The sequence below is a fragment of the Neoarius graeffei genome, chromosome 16 (assembly GCF_027579695.1).
Source record: "Neoarius graeffei isolate fNeoGra1 chromosome 16, fNeoGra1.pri, whole genome shotgun sequence".
NCBI lineage: Eukaryota > Metazoa > Chordata > Actinopteri > Siluriformes > Ariidae > Neoarius > Neoarius graeffei.
In genome coordinates, this window is record NC_083584.1 from 22,536,898 (window position 1) to 22,554,173 (window position 17,276).

General features: G+C 39.8%; 1 protein-coding gene across 2 annotated transcripts in view; it reads right to left on the minus strand.

Annotated features, from left to right (window-relative positions):
• ptk2aa (protein tyrosine kinase 2aa) overlaps nucleotides 1–16,002 on the minus strand; it is a 336,131-nt gene extending 320,129 nt beyond the window's left edge. For both annotated transcript variants that reach the window (XM_060942653.1, XM_060942652.1), the window contains exon 1: nucleotides 15,858–16,002. The gene's annotated coding sequence lies outside the window, so the exon portion shown is untranslated. The remainder of the gene's footprint in view (nucleotides 1–15,857) is intronic.
• Between the last annotated feature and the right edge of the window lie 1,274 nt (nucleotides 16,003–17,276).

The window sequence follows — 17,276 nt, forward strand, 5'->3', positions numbered from 1 at the left end:
AACAGTTATACACTTACTTGTTCGGTGTTTGTGGCTGATGTGGCAGGGATGCTTGGTACGGACCCAGGCTTCAGTGACAGTTGATGTGCAAAACCTGCCCTGTACTGTCCCAAGTTGTGGAAACATTCATCAGGAAAATGCTTCCGACAAACATACACCGTCTTAGGTAGACTCGACGGCGTATTATTGGAGTAAATAAAATTAAGCCACTGCGTCTTCAGGGGCTCTCCCGTCGGCAGTAAAAACAGACTCCTTTCTGTGTTGTCACATCCATGTACAGCGCAACTTCCATGTTTGGTGGCAACTTTTGAGCTGGGCGGGCAATCCATACAGTGGGTGGGAATCCAGAGGGGGGGCGTGGGGATCATCTCCCTTGCTGACGTAGGCAAGGGAAGAGTTCATCAACGCGCCGTTTTGACGCGCGATTCTCAAATGTTGGGCATAGTTTGGTTTACACATTATGAAATTTCTAGCCACTGGGGTGACGTAAGAAGGTCAGAGAAACTCATTTTAACGTTAAAAAACCTCAGAAAGTGAAAATTTCATGCCATGGGACCTTTAACCCAGCCATATATAAAAAGTTGTACTCCTTCATGCTCTTCCAGGTTTTCATCAGTTTGTCCGTGTAGAACGATGTCTGCAGCACCAGGTAGTTTGGGATGTCGGGGAACTCAACAAATGGATAATTTTCCAACTCACAGGAAATGTCCTTCTTTGTTAGCCTGTAAGGATCTATCCCATTGAGTGGTTTCTATATCCACTTCTTGGTTTTAATAACTTGCTTATTTGCTGTAGACAAACATGGCAATGAGTTCTTGTGTTAATCACCCAGACTCCACTTTTGGATCATTAATCCCTTTTGACCTAGAATGCCCTGCATGCATCATTTTATGTTGGCTTCTGACACATCCATACAGTTTTAAATACAATACCTACAATTAAAAACAGTTTTTTTTTTATTGTATTCATTTAATTCCTGTGCTCCCATCTGTAACAGGGAGTGATGTTGCATCCCATTAATACACTTTACAATAGGTTATTAGGTTCTAATAGAATAGATGAACCAAAATAATAGGGGATCTTTTTTTTTTTTTTAATGGGCCCCGACTCATTACAAGCATGAATAGGTGGGCCTTAAAGTAGAAAAGGTTGAGAACCCCTGCTCTAAGGTACTTATTTGTACCCTTTATATACTGCTTGGGAACATATGTACCCTTTTGGCCCTTAAAAAGGTACACATGGTTACCTTGAAGTCCAATAATGATCCGTCGGGGGTACATTAGTGTAGATTGTACCTTGGGGGACAGAAATGGACTCCTCCTGTACCCCCATTTCTAACAATTTATTTAAAAAAAAAAAAACCCACAAGATGTGCATACCAAGGGCGGCGTTTTGACCAAAATGGTTGGTTATACAAAGTCCTAGGAGATGACAGACATGAGAAATTCTAGCCAAAGCTGTTTTGATGGAGTTCAAACAATGGAGTGATAGGACATTGGAGTTCCTAGCAACGTGTCCATCTTCCATCAGACCCATGCAACTACGCTGATAAAACACAGCCACAAATTCTTCGCTCTGCAAAAAAAAAAAAAGTCCCATCTCTGCAAAGACAGATTATACATCTCATCTCATCATCTCTAGCCACTTTATCCTGTTCTACAGGGCCGCAGGCAAGCTGGAGCCTATCCCAGCTGACTACAGGCGAAAAGCGGGGTACACCCTGGACAAGTCGCCAGGTCATCACAGGGCTGACACATAGACACAGACAACCATTCACACTCACATTCACACCTACGATCAATTTAGAGTCACCAGTTAACCTAACCTGCATGTCTTTGGACTGTGAGGGAAACCCACGTGGGCACGGGGCTCGAACCCAGACCTTCTTGCTGTGAGGCGACAGCGCTAACCACTACACCACCGTGCCGCCCAGATTATACATATATTATACAAATTAATTTACAAATCCACTTGACTGATACATCCGTAAATATTTTGCACAGTCTTGTATTCCTCACCTCGAGTGAACAGGCTCTTTTCTTTTCCCAATACAGGGAAATGTGTCCAAATGGTCGCTTGAGCTTACCACCCACACGTACAGTGGATAGAACAGTCCTTTCAGAGCCCATATACCTTAAGGAAAGCTCTGCAATCTTAACTCAGCAGATTATAATTATAATTCTTTGCCCCGTATTGACAGTCGGACACTTTCACATCAAGCCTTATTCTGTGTTTGCAGTTTGTGTCTTGTGAGGAAGCTGAATGAGGAGATGATAATTACATCAACAGACTGTGTGGCAATCTGGAATGATTCACAGCATGTTCATTTATGATGTGCTTATGTCAGGACTTTGAAATGGTACTCAACAGAATTTCCAGGCAATACAGTGACAACAAAAAACACTATAAATAGAAAACAACTGGAGGATTAGCTTAATCTTGGAGTGAGTCACTAAGTTTTTAAATTACACCCAGACAGCAATAGAAGCGGGAAAGAAAGCTTTTACACTCTGGGGGGGGGGGGGGGGGGGCACTTTACTGCAGGAAATAAAACACTTCTGCCAGGCACGGATGTGTGGTTAAAGTTTAAAGCTCTGGTTCATGGACGTGGGGCTGTGCCCTATGATAAACACTGTGGCGCTTATTTGCTCAGCACTTTCATTGAAAAAAATGAAACCATGACAAGACGAGACCTGAACTCAGAAACACAGAATTACTTCAGCTGTGTTAGGAAGATCTGAGTCAATTGCATTAACACACTCCCTTTCCGTCTCTCTCTCTCTCTCTCTCTCTCACGCATAGTTGCCACGGCTGCTGGAAGGAAAAAGGCGTCTTCATGAAGCATCCTGAGGGACGCAGTGAGGGAGCTGAACCATTCAGAGTAAAGTGCACCACTTACTGCACTACCACACACACCACTCATTTAGGCTTCCTGTTGTAAACAAAACCCTCTTCCTGATCACTTATAATCAGCGCAACCTGAAGGATGCAGTCTCCAGACAAGTCCTTATCCTTTCCTTTAGGCTACACGCCCCAAGTACCTAGCCCCAAATAAACACCATAAATATTCTGCTATCTCCAGGGACCATGCGATTTAGTGAAAAACTATGATTAATCCGAGACTCCATTCATGCCTGCACATTTCATTCGTATCTGAAATTGTCTCCAAGTAAAATTTTAAGCCACAAGCATTTACATTTTGAGTGAACTAGATCTCTGGTTATCCAGACTGTAAGCCTATTTACTCTATCCACATTCACTGGATATGAACAGTCGTGCGCTCTGACTGGCTACTCTACTACCAGGCTATCAGCTAATATATCGTGAGTAGAGAAAAACAAAATGAATGAATGAATGTATTTTTATTTCGAACATATATAAAAAAAAATGTAACTACAACCCCGATTCCAAAAAATTTGGGACAAAGTACAAATTGTAAATAAATACGGAATGCAATAATTTACAAATCTCAAAAACTGATATTGTATTCACAATAAACATAGACAACATATCAAATGTCAAAAGTGAGACACTTTGAAATTTCATGCCAAATATTGGCTCATTTAAAATTTCATGACAGCAACACATCTCAAAAAAGTTGGGACAGGGGCAATAAGAGGCTGGAAAAGTTAAAGGTACAAAAAAGGAACAGCTGGAGGACCAAATTGCAACTCCTTAGGTCAACTGGCAATAGGTCATTAACATGACTGGGTATAAAAAGAGCATCTTGGAGTGGCAGCGGCTCTCAGAAGTAAAGATGGGAAGAGGATCACCGATCCCCCTAAAGGCCAATTTATGCTGACAACCCAGTCCTCGCAGATAGCGTCGCAGACAGCGTCTGCGTAGCCCCCCCCCACCTTCGCAGACGCTCTGCGCGCACCTCCCAAAAATTGTGACCACCGCAGAAGCCTCGCAGACAGCGCCGCAGACAAGAGGGCTCTGATTGGTCCACTCTACATCCTCTGTACACACACTTCCGCTTCCCTACTTTCCCGGTTTGGTTTGTTTTCACGACCGGCATTTTTAAAAACACGAGCGAAGATGGAGCAGCACGAAGAGCGGTTGATTGAGGAAGTACGTACATCTATACGACTCCAGTTCTAGTCATTATAAAAATAAAAAAAAAGTTCTAGTCATTATAAGTAACCGGAGGATAAACACTCCACTAACCACACCCACCAACTACTCCTAGCGACTTCGCACCCCCTTGCGTTGCGCCGGTGAATAACATCACGCACGCCTATTACTCCCCGCTCAATGATAAATTACAACTGCCTGCGAAAAGCTATCTGCGAAAGCCTTGTCGCAAGAGCATGCAGAGGCCTTAATTCTGTGCCGACAAATAGTGGAGCAATATCAGAAAGGAGTTCGACAGTGTAAAATTGCAAAGAGTTTGAACATATCATCATCTACAGTGCATAATATCATCAAAAGATTCAGAGAATCTGGAAGAATCTCTGTGCGTAAGGGTCAAGGCCAGAAAACCATACTGGGTGCCCGTGATCTTCGGGCCCTTAGACGGCACTGCATCACATACAGGCATGCTTCTGTATTGGAAATCACAAAATGGGCTCAGGAATATTTCCAGAGAACATTATCTGTGAACACAATTCACCGTGCCATCCGCCGTTGCCAGCTAAAACTCTATAGTTCAAAGAAGAAGCCGTATCTAAACATGATCCAGAAGCGCAGACGTCTTCTCTGGGCCAAGGCTCATTTAAAATGGACTGTGGCAAAGTGGAAAACTGTTCTGTGGTCAGACGAATCAAAATTTGAAGTTCTTTATGGAAATCAGGGACGCCGTGTCATTCGGACTAAAGAGGAGAAGGACGACCCAAGTTGTTATCAGCGCTCAGTTCAGAAGCCTGCATCTCTGATGGTATGGGGTTGCATTAGTGCGTGTGGCATGGGCAGCTTACACATCTGGAAAGACACCATCAATGCTGAAAGGTATATCCAGGTTCTAGAGCAACATATGCTCCCATCCAGACGACGTCTCTTTCAGGGAAGACCTTGCATTTTCCAACATGACAATGCCAAACCATATATTGCATCAATTACAGCATCATGGCTGCGTAGAAGAAGGGTCCGGGTACTGAACTGGCCATCCTGCAGTCCAGATCTTTCACCCATAGAAAACATTTGGCGCATCATAAAACGGAAGATACGACAAAAAAGACCTAAGACAGTTGAGCAACTAGAATCCTACATTAGACAAGAATGGGTTAACATTCCTATCCCTAAACTTGAGCAACTTGTCCCCTCAGTCCCCAGACGTTTACAGACTGTTGTAAAGAGAAAAGGGGATGTCTCACAGTGGTAAACATGGCCTTGTCCCAACTTTTTTGAGATGTGTTGTTGTCATGAAATTTAAAATCACCTATTTTTTCTCTTTAAATGATACATTTTCTCAGTTTAAACATTTGATGTGTCATCTATGGTCTATTCTGAATAAAATATGGAATTTTGAAACTTCCACATCATTGCATTCCATTTTTATTTACAATTTGTACTTTGTCCCAACTTTTTTGGATTTGGGGTTGTATTTGTACATACAAAAGAAAGAAAACAAGAAATTGAAAAAAATAAAATAAAATTACAAAGAACTAAGACATTACAAAACACAGCACATTGTTCGAAAAAGGAGTAGGAAGAAGTACAATACTTTAATTTCCCACCCCTTTTTAACTACCCCGAAATACAAACTACATTAATACACCTATAAAAATATATATACACTTCATGAATATCTATATAAATATATAATTACAAAAATAAATATATACTACATACCATATATACACTTCATAAATATCCATATAAATATATAATTACAAAAAAAAAAAAAAAAAATATATATATATATATATATATATATATATATATATATATATATATATATATATATATATAAAAAACACACACACTATATACCATATCTATATAAATATATAATTACAAAAATAAATATCTACTACATACCTATCCCTGTAAATATGAAGATATAAACTATGCCCATAAATAAATATATACCATATACTAAGTTAGTTCTAATATAACAATCAACCCTATTCTATTTATCCCTCATCATCCTCCGTTAACATACTTCCTCTTCTATATACTTGTTTAAAAATATTTTTTGTACCTTTTTTTAAACAGATTTATATTTGCACTTGGTTTTGTCTCCAGTCTGTTCCATAAAGTCACCCCACAGCTCCATACGCACGTTTTTCATATTTGTTCGAACCTTTGTTTTTTTAAAATGTAGGTCTCCCCTTAGATTATATCCCCCCTCTCTCTTACTAAACATTCCTTGTATATTTTTTGGCAATAGATTATTTCTCGCTTTGTACATTATTTGTGCTGTTCTGAATTTGACCAGATCCATAAATTTCAACATGTGTGATTTTATGAATAATGAGTTTGTGTGATCTCTGTATCCTGTTTTGTTTATTGTCCTTATTGCTCTTTTCTGTAATGCACATATCGGCTGCAGAGTGGTTTTGTAGGTGTTTCCCCAGACTTCGACACAGTAAATCAGATATGGCAAAAATAACGAGTAATATAGAGTACGCAAAGATTTGCAATCAAGAATATGTTTTGTTTTCCACAGAATTGCCGAGCACTTTGCCAGTTTTGCTCGTATGTATCCTACATGAGGTTTCCAGCAGACTTTATGATCCAAAATCACACAAAATGGCGGAGCGTGTTGCTGAACTAACCGAGGACAAAATAAAAACCCTACTCGAAAACAAAACCCCAACAAAACATGGAATAAAAAGTATCTTTTTATTTTTCAAGAATTATTATTATAGCACTTGTCACAAACTGCTACTGTCATTTCGCCAGTTTGTTTATATTAAGCGGAAGTGATTTTGTTGGACATTTTGCATAAAGTTTTTATCGTATTTGCACAAAATAAAAATGCTCCGTTTCTCAAAGTCCAGTGAATGTGGATAGAATAAGGCAGTTATTCTACTCAATCTGGTTGTACATGGCTCATAGTCGACTTGGCACCATGGGCCTCATCAGCTATCAGCTCATGTACAACTCAATTTTGTGGAATAAGGATGGATGGATGGATGGATAGGAAGGAAGGAAGACACAGGCCATTCTGTGGCTGGGAAGTTATTTAATTTGAGGGGATCCCCGAGCAAATAATGCACATGAAAACGCTTGCTTTGTGCAGTCAAGTGGACAGAGGAAGTCCTTCCTCGTGTCCAAAATCACTCACTCATTCACTACTCTCTACTCCCTATATAGGGAGTTACTATATAGAGAGCTTATTGGTAAAATGGGGGGGGGAAACCACACACACTTTTGGACACTAGTCCGTCGCGCTGGTATTTACGTCCTTACTGTCGCACAATTAAAACGCGTCAGATCAGTTGGCTGGTGGGTTTTCAAAATAATAAATATATGCATGTATTTTTGTGATAAATCCATATTATACTCAGCATATTTCTCACATTAATCAATACAAAGTACCTGCATCTTTCAGTTTTTTTAAATAAAAGGCTGAATATTTTCTTCTTTGCCGCTGCCTTTTATTCAATCAAATTTGAGGTTTTTAATTTGATTTCATTCAGCGTGACCGCAATGCATGATGTGATATACTGCTTTGGTTAGTGACCGTCGTTGGACACTACTTTTCATGATGCATTGTGGGATACTTTAAGTGCACTATATAGGGTGTAAATAATCCTCACTATCATTTCAGACAGCACTATAAAATAGCGTCCCCACTATATAGCGCCCTATATAGTGAGTAAGGAGTGATTTCAGACACAGGGCTTGTGCGGCAGGTTTATCTTCTTCTTTTGGGTTTTACAGCAGCTGGCATCCACAGTGTTGCATTACTGCCATCTACAGGTTTACCTTTGACCGTGCACTGACGCATCATTCTGTCACTAAATGAACAGCTGATCACACCGAGGTGCTCGCTGACTGCCGATATTTATTAGTTTGGTCCTGCGTTTCCTTTCCTTCGCAACATAATGTCTTTTCTTCTCACTTTCCATTACTGTAGTCGGTCTTTCACGTTTCATTCGCACACTCACGTCCTCCATTTTTTGCTCCTGTTTCAAATTTGTATGGTGTAACAGCCACAGTCCCACCAAAAGGCGCACAGAAATAAGTCCCACACCGCCAGCACAGCCGCCGTGACACCGCCGGGCAAAATCACTCGGAACACCACACCATGGATCCAAAAAGCGAGCACAGACGCACCGCCACGCAGAGTGCTGGAATGTCCCAAACCGCCTGCACAGCCACCGCGATACATCGCTCGGAACATCACACCAAATACTAAAGCACTGCTGCACAGAGCGCTGGACAACCACGATGTTAAAAGAGCAACGAGCTCACTGCAGTCCATAGCGAGGAGCACAGGCATCATCCACAGCGAACCAAGGCCTGGAGAGAACCGACGCCCAAAACTGGGTCCGGAGCTACACCACAACCGGCGGACAAAAACACTCAAACAAAAACAAACAAACAAACAAACAAACTACACAAACACAAAAAAGAAAAACAAAAGAGAAAATAAAACTGCTAGCTACACATGGTTAAAATGGCTCTTGTGCAATATACCTACGTACTTACTTGTGCAATACTACCTGGGTAATACTGGTAATACGACCTGTGCAATACTTACACGTGCAATTCCACCTTTGTAATGCACTTATGCTAACTGTATATCCGTAAATCTGTTAATTTATGCAAATTTGTTAATTTTTTTATCTCTATATTTGTAGTTTATTTCTTTATTTATATATCCTTTTTTGTATACTTGGTACTTTTGCACTACTCCTTCACTGCCTTGTCTTTTTCTCTTTATCTAATTTTGCTGATGTAACAATGTAAATTTCCCCTTGTGGGATAATAAAAGGCTATCTTATCTTATCATAAAAAGCTCCGGCGAGAAGCAGCAGCCAGAATGCGCACGGCGTACTCTCAACCGGAAATTGGGGGGGATGAAGTAGTATCTTGAATTGGGTCATGGTGAAGCAGGAAAAAATAGCAGAGAATTTAGGGCCACGTGGCCTTAAATTCATGAATTGTTCGATTTTTAAAAAATATACAAGAATAAAGGAGATGTACAGAGCTGCAGTAATTATAGAGGGATAAAACTGATGAGCCACACCATGAAGTTATGGAAAAGGGTATGGGAGCGTTCGCCGTGACGTCACGAAACGGTCACGTGATGTTTTGGTTGGCAAGAGGCTATTTACAAATGGCCGATCGGAGTTATCGGGTCATTAATTAATTATGGTAGTGTCGTGTTATCGGCTGCACGTGCAGATTTGACAAGAATGATCCCAAGAGCTTTTACCGTATACCAAAAAAAACCTGAAGCTCGCCGAAAGTTTTGGATCGCAGCCATTAAGCATGACAAGCGGGAACCTTTCGACACTTTACATCTGGTAAGACACATGATTTTTTATTATTTTGTTTTGCAGTTTAATATTATGATATTAGATCAAATTTCCTCATCAGAAATAATTTGTTGTGCTCTGACATTGCTTAGATATCAGCCAAAAGATGAGTAAAAACGCACGAACAGCTGATTTGTACGCAGTACACGAGTACGATTTCCGCAAACGCACTCGTGGCAAATTTATGTACTTTTTACAGTATAAATATTTGACATTAGAAGATTGGTCAAACTTTTCACGATAGGTATTTGAAGATAAATAGCATAGCCTGGATTTAAAACATTGCTTGTGCATTCTAAATGTAGAACTTGCTTAAGTTTAGTACTGTACTGTATATCTTTGGTGTGTGCGTGTGAAGCAACAACATTAACTTATGTTTCAAAGATTATACTGTGCCCATTTAATCTTTGTCTTTTTATTATTAGTAGGGATGTCCCGATCAGGTTTTTTTGCCCTCCGATCCGATACCGATCATTTGATTTTGAGTATCTGCCGATACCGAGTCCCGATCCGATACTTCTTATAATCCATAAAAAATAATAAAGACGAGGAAAGAAATGGATCCAGGATGTTCCTCATTTTTTTTAATTTAACACCTTATTTTAACATCCAACAACTCCGTTAGCAAACAGAGCACTTACGTGAGGTAGTTTGAACAATAAATAACAAATTAAAAACATAACCTTAAAATACCTGGCAGGAATGTAAACAAATAAAAATAATAATAATAAAACTGCCACAGTGCCAGTAATTTGCTTTTAAGAACGCATCTCACAGTGGTGTACAGTAATTTCAATTAAGGAAATGAACGTTTTTCTTGATGAAAACAAGCATTTCTACCCTTTCAGGTTTGAGCCTGTTTTTGTCATCCAACACGTTTGCAACAGCACTAAAAACTCGCTGTATTGTGTCGGGTGTTTGTTTTTCAGGTGCCGTATCAGGTTTGTTGTATTAAATGCGGCCCTTTCCTGTCCACCCCTTGATATTCCAACTTTACATATTTCACAGTTTGCTATGGCAATGTTGTCATCAACTTTGAAATACTGCCACACCGCAGACATGCTTTGCTTTCCGCTTCGAACTGCTTCCGTGTTCAACTTCGCCGGCAACAGGCAGCCAATAACCAATAGCGTCTCCGCTACAAAGTGATGTCATGCCGCACGTGTTGATGTTGCTGTGTTGAGACAAGAGGTCTGGTCTCACTCTGTGCCAACGCATAGCTATTGATGTTAAAAATGAGAATATATTATATAGATATATATCCGATCCCTGATCGGGAGGCAATGCCCGATTCCGATCGAGTCTGAAACCACGTGATCGGGCCCGATTTCCGATCACGTGATCGGATCGGGACATCCCTAATTATTAGGCACAAAAAGCAAATATAAATGAGTATTTCAATAAAACAACTGAATAATTAACACTTGTATGCATCAAGAGACTTGTAGGCGTTCATTGATTCTTTTGTGTATACTGAAGGCGGGTCAATCACATACAGTAGATATCGCCAAAAGTCAGGTCAGGCCAGGTGCTTGGATTTGGGTCCTATTTGTCCGTAACTGCATAAGGATCAGGCAAAACTTTGGTGCCACTGTTGTACAGAAGCTTTGCTGCATATCTTTGCTTAGCATCAGCTGGCAACAAACTTGCATACTGCGATAAATCGCCATGAAAACTAGGTGATGATGCAACTTTGTCAGCTATTGTGAATGGTTCTTGCCAACCAATTTTATGTGCATGCGCAATATTACGTCACGCTCTAGTTTGGCGACCGCTCCCATTGGAGGCGAGACTGAGAAGAGAGGTAGCAATCTATGAACAGCAGTACAGGTCATGTGACCTTAAATTAGGGCTGGGTATCACCAGATACCTCACGATACGATACTATGGCGATATTTTGCCCACGATAACGATAATATCACGGTACAGCGATTCTGCGAAAATCGATATATTGCAAGAAATTTCAACCACATCACGATATCTGTGTCACTGAAGAAAATCAGAATTTATTGACCACTGTAAAATTACATTTCACATACATAACTACACACTCTTGCCAGACATATATTTGTCTCTATTCCACTGCTGGCAAAACCAAGAGTTGCTTCACTACAACATACAGAAAATTCCCATTTCTGTGCTAGTATTATCAACTTTTCTGTAAGCATGGATACATCAGTGCTGCTTAACAAGCAGAATCAAATCGCTTTATGAAAACTTAAAACTTGCACTGCAGACTGCACATACATTTCAGTGCTAACACTAATATCAATTTGTTCTTTGTAAACTTGAGAACATATACCGGAGAACATTTAACTTGTGCTTATTTTGCAGGAACAACACACTGTCTGAAACACATTGAAAAGTGCAGTGTGCATCTTAGTCTCCTACTGCGCATGCGCGAAGCCTACTGCGCATGCGCAGAACACATGAATTAGCAAGTTCTCATACAGACCGGTTTATTATTCAAAACAAGGCATTACAAATTATTTGACTCGGCCAAAGACTCAACCAATACACACAAAACATAAAAATCGGCAAATGCGTGAAATACTCACCGATTTTCTATCAGCCCAGCTGATCGGTAGGACAAAACTACTGTTGAATTTTCCTACCCTCCTGGATTTCGCGCATGCGCAGTAGGCTTGGTAGGACAAATCCAAGAGGTAGGATAACTTTACAGAACACCGGCTCACTGTTTTTTTCTCCTTTCCTTTGGAATCCAAAGTGCCTCCAAACATCTGCCTTAAAGTTCGGCAGCGTCTCTAGGTTTACGTTAACAGCCATGCTTGCTTGTTTTTTTCCCTCACTGCAACCGCCGGGGAAAAAAGAGAAGACGAAGAGTGCCTTGCAGTGAGGGAGCGGCACAGCGACACCTTGCGGAGCGGAGGTGCGGAAGTCGTACTGGATTTACAACCCGTCTGAAACATGATTTAATTATTTGAAAAAATATCGATATTCAAATTTTGAGTATCGATATTGAATCAGAAGACAAAGTATCGCGATATATCGCCGTATCGATATTTTTGCACACCCCTACCTTAAATTCATTAATTGTTCGATTAAAAAAAAATACAATTAAGTCTGTGATTCGAATTCAGTAGCTTTCAGTCCACTAAACAAAAATAACTGGGTGTTGGGGAAAAATCCTTTTTAATAACCTACACTTGAAAAATCTGAAAGGCAGTCTAGCTTTAAAGTGCATATCACGGGTAAATTCAGGAGCAAGATCAATGTAATTCTCCTATTTTATATTAAACTTTGGTCAAATATCTGTCACATTTTGCATTTTGTGCAATTTTTTTACCTTGCGCAATACCAGAAAAATTCAGTTGAAATCAAGCCATCTGAGGTGAATTGGTCCGCCTCTGAAAAAACTTGCCATTTGGATTTCCTTTTCGTGACGTCGCATGCGGGACGCCTCCCTCTGAATCCTACGTCAGCGCTGGTTTGTTTATGAGAAAACGACCTGGTTTTCTGCAAATTTCTTCAACGTTATCACGTAATTATTAAAATGGTTAACAGATGTATCGTAGGAGGGTGTAGCAACACCAATCTTGATGGGATTAGTACTCATCGTTTTCCAAAAGACCGGACAACGAGAGAGAAATGGGAGCGCTTCGCGCGAGGCACTCGGAAAAAGTCGAGGACCAAAGCAAAGCCGAGAAAAAGACCAAGAAAATCGGCAATTCACAAGTCGACTGTTGCCAGGGTAAGAAAGAAGAGAGACTATACTCTAAATTAGGTGTTCCTGTGTTTGTGTGATATACGGATGATGTTATTTATTGACACACAAAAGTAAACAGCACGAAAGTGCTGGGCGATAATACACTTACTTCACATGTATCAAAGGATGTGTGTGTCAGGGCTTGAGATCTTGGGACCTGTCAGTCAAACACATTAAATGTATATACAACCCTGCTTAGCCAATTACATGCGTGTAGCTTATGAAATCTTTCTCCTACAGTAGCCAGTACTCTTCTAAATGAAGAAGTATATAAATACATAATAGTAATTAGAAAAAAATATGATTTATGTAACAATAGATAGATGAGCATCGATACATGAATCCATGGGTTTAGAAGCTCAGGCGACAATTCCATATTTCAATGCAAACTCACTCACTGCTAAACTTGCTCTACACAGGCTGTGCACTGAATCCATGCAAGCTCTCGCAGCCTGCTGGCAGATCCGCACGTGACGTCACGAATCTGGCTCCAGACTCCCTTGGGATTTTTCTAGATGCGTTTTGTTCTTTTATTTTTTTTCTGCTGTAGACAGATGGCCTTGTGCAAAATTACCCTTCTGGATGAGTGTGTAAAGGGACATACTTTCATATATAAATAAATAAATAAATAAATAAATAAATAAAAACGAAATTGGTCCAGGATATGCACTTTAATATGACATGTGTGGATCAGTAAGGACCCCTGACCTGTTAACAGTGCTGGACAAAGAAAAAAAAAATTTATTTATTTATCAGCTGTAAGGTCTGTATCGTGAAGTACCGTGACCAAGGTCTTGAAAGTACTGAGCGAGGCCCTCTGAGCCGAGGTCAGTATTTAAGGCCGAGGTCATGGTATTTCACCATACGGACCGACCTTAAGCTGGTAAATAATATATTTATTTTTTTCCCCAAATTCTAACAGAAAACGAGAGCGCCCGAAAGGGAAAACCGAGCTGAGCCGCCATTTTGAATCCTCATTCACGGCTGTAATGCAAATTGCTTCCTCCTTGGTATACAAGTGCACTTCCATGGTAGGAAAAAATAAACCTACATTTTGCCGCCTATGTACTGTAGTCCCCTATTTATACAAATAGGAGTCATTCAGAATTCAGCCATGTTTTTATTCGGTGTTAGCAAATTACAGTTTTTAACTTTCTCCTGAAATGTTTTATTTTATTTTGTCTTCCTCAGGGTAGTAAAACTCGCTTTTGCTGTGAACACTGTCGTTATCGCTGTCCATGCTGTAAAATTAATGCCATTTTGAATCCTCATTCACGGCTGTAATGCAAATGGCTTCCTCCTCGGTATACAAGTGCACTTCCATGGCAGGAAAACAACTATATTTTGCCGCCTATGTACTGTAGTCCCCTATTTATACAAAATTGAGTCATTCAGGATTCAGCCATGTTTTTGCTCGACCAAAGTTATACACTATTATGACCTTTATATTGCATAAATAAAGCCATCTGGTGAAACTTTGAAGAAGAGATTGTACTGGTTTAAAGTTTTTACCTAATATTATGTATTAGGTAAAATATAATATTATTTACCTATATTATGTATTAGGATAACATGGTCCAAAATGGGCCTCATTAACTAATGAGATCAAACTGTTAGCAAGTTAGAGGTTTTTATCTTTCTTCTGAAATGTTTTATTTTATTTCTCCTTCCTCAGGGTAGTAAAACTCGCTTTCGCTGTGAACACTGTCCTTATCACTATCCATGCTGTAAAACTAATGCTATTCTCCTGAGAAATGCTGGCAAAAATTTATGACTCTTTGATAATCTTATAAAAAAAAAAGTTGATTTTAAAATTCTACCGTTTGTTGCTATTGTGAACGAGCGACCCGCTCGCCAGCCAATCAGAGCGCAGGATTTGATGGAACCCGCACCGCGAAAAAAAAAATGTGCGCAAATAAATAAAAGTGAAGTGCGCATGCGCAGAACTCTCTGGTCGGACGCCTGGATAAAACTGTCATTATACCAGGTGTAAATAAGGTCTTTAAAAAAAAAAAACAAGGGGTAGGTGAGAATCTCAGGATGGAAATGGACCTTCTGTGTTGACATTGTGGCCAGTGGAGCTATTTAATAACCAGGATACTTTTAGTTAATGGGACAGGAGGAAACAGCTTTATTCCAGGTATGAAATATACATTGACTGAACGCTTAAGGCTAAAAATACAGCGGCCCTGGGAAAAGCAGGCGGCTTTCCGAGGAGAGAGGGAACAAATCTGAAACCAACAGCTGTAGAGGGGGAGAGAGAGAGAGAGAGAGAGAGATGGTCTAACTTTCACCCAGCGACCATTCTGACCTGAAGCGACAACACTGGGCTCGGGAAAGGACTCGAATGACGTCGCTCTGAATGACTAAGCACGCGCCCGGTTCAATTCTCCTCAGTGTAACGGTCATTTCCAAACGACAAATTTACCGACCAAACACACCATAAACCCCCCAAACCCCCCGTCCACACCTCCATCCACACAGCCCGACACCTGAACACAACACAGCACAAACTCCTCGCTCGCTGCCTGTCTCTCTGTCTGTCTGTTTAAACCCCTCTGCTGAGGTTCCGCAGTGTTACACCAACAGCGTTTAATTACCACAAAATAACAACAGCGGTGCCGTTTCCCAAAATCCACACATGAACTCCACCACTTTTCACGGGCTTCCCCCGAAAAATATCCTCTCCTTACCCGCTTTTCCTTCTCATCCAGCCACTCTTCAGTCACCCCGTTGTCCTCTCAAGCTGATACGAGGATAAAATCAGTGATTAAATCCAAAAAAAAAAAAAACCGGAATCCCGTTTGCGCTTCTCCAGCATTCCCGACTCACACTCATCCCCCCCACACTTCCTCAGGAATTGAATATTCCAACATGGCGGCCGCATAGCAACAACCCATCCTCCAGCTACACCCCTCTGAACAGCGCGCAATGGATTCGTCCCACTGCCGATACAGTGCCTTGCAAAAGTATTCGCCCCCTCCTGTTTTGTTGGATTACAACCCAGAATTAAAATGGATTTCTGGACGGTTGCACTATTTGAATGCAGCAATTTACGTGTATATATAATATGAGAGTTTAGTCTATGTCTAATTCTTATCTAGTGTTTATACTGTTTATATTGTTTGAGTGTTTAGTCTATGTCTAGTTCTTATCTAGAGTTTTTATACTGTTTATATTGTTTGTTTGAGTGTTTAGTCTGTCTAGTTCTCATCTAGTGTTTATACTGTTTATATTGTTTGAGTGTTTAGTCTGTCTAGTTCTTATCTAGTGTTTATACTGTTTATATTGTTTGAGTGTTTAGTCCATGTCTAGTTCTTATCTAGTGTTTATACTGTTTATATTGTTTGTTTGAGTGTTTAGTCTGTCTAGTTCTTATCTAGTGTTTATATTGTTTGAGTGTTTAGTCTATGTCTAGTTCTTATCTAGTGTTTATACTGTTTATATTGTTTGAGTGTTTAGTCTATGTCTAGTTCTTATCTAGTGTTTATATTGTTTGAGTGTTTAGTCTATGTCTAGTTCTTATCTAGAGTGTTTATACTGTTTACATTGTTTGAGTGTTTAGTCTGTCTAGTTCTTATCTAGTGTTTATACTGTTTATATTGTTTGAGTGTTTAGTCTATGTCTAGTTCTTATCGAGTGTTTATACTGTTTGAGTGTTTAGTCTATGTCTAGTTCTTATCGAGTATTTATACTGTTTATATTGTTTGTTTGAGTGTTTAGTATGTGTAGTTCCTATCTAGTGTTTATACTGTATATATTGTTTGAGTGTTTAGTCTATGTCTAGTTCTTATCTAGAGTGTTTATATTGAGTGTTTAGTCTGTCTAGTTCTTAGTGTTTATATTGCTTGAGTTTTTAGTCTGTCTAGTTCTTATCTAGTGTTTATACTGTTTATATTGTTTGAGTGTTTAGTCTATGTCTAGTTCTTATCTAGAGTGTTTATACTGTTTATATTGTTTGTGTTTAGTCTGTGTAGTTCTTATCTAGTGTTTATACTGTTTATATTGTTTGAGTGTTTAGTCTATGTCTAGTTCTTATCTAGAGTGTTTATACTGTTTATATTGTTTGTGTTTAGTCTGTGTAGTTCTTATCTAGTGTTTATACTGTTTAT